The following is a 433-nucleotide window of genomic DNA, read 5'->3' as shown; positions in this document are numbered from 1 at the left end:
GCGAGTGGGGATGTTTCGTCTTACGCGTGGGATGTTGATCGATTGATTATATTGTGTCGGTGCATTTGATCTTGCATTATGATGTTGCATTTTTTTGCAATGATAAGAAGCTTTGTATTGGATATCTTTACTGATGTACTCGCATTTAGGGAAGGATAGAATCGAAATGCATCATTCTACATACAGCATTCTTGTTTTCCTCGAGGAAGGCTTTAGGGTACGTTCTCTTTGCAGGGTGGTTGCAAAATTAATCAATTTCGAAGTGCAATTCCAATTCCTCGCCATCCATCGGCCGTATTAAGAAAGACAAAAAGGCCGGATGCTCGTCGTTTTCTCGTGTGATTGCTTCCCTTGACGCGGTTTCTACGTTCTTTCTTCTCCTCTTGGTCTTTTCCTTTCTTTAGCGTCTTGTGTTTTCTCCTCTTTTTATTTT

Source organism: Penaeus monodon, chromosome 25 (assembly GCF_015228065.2).
Source record: "Penaeus monodon isolate SGIC_2016 chromosome 25, NSTDA_Pmon_1, whole genome shotgun sequence".
NCBI classification, from domain to species: domain Eukaryota; kingdom Metazoa; phylum Arthropoda; class Malacostraca; order Decapoda; family Penaeidae; genus Penaeus; species Penaeus monodon.
This window is presented reverse-complemented; position numbering follows the sequence as displayed.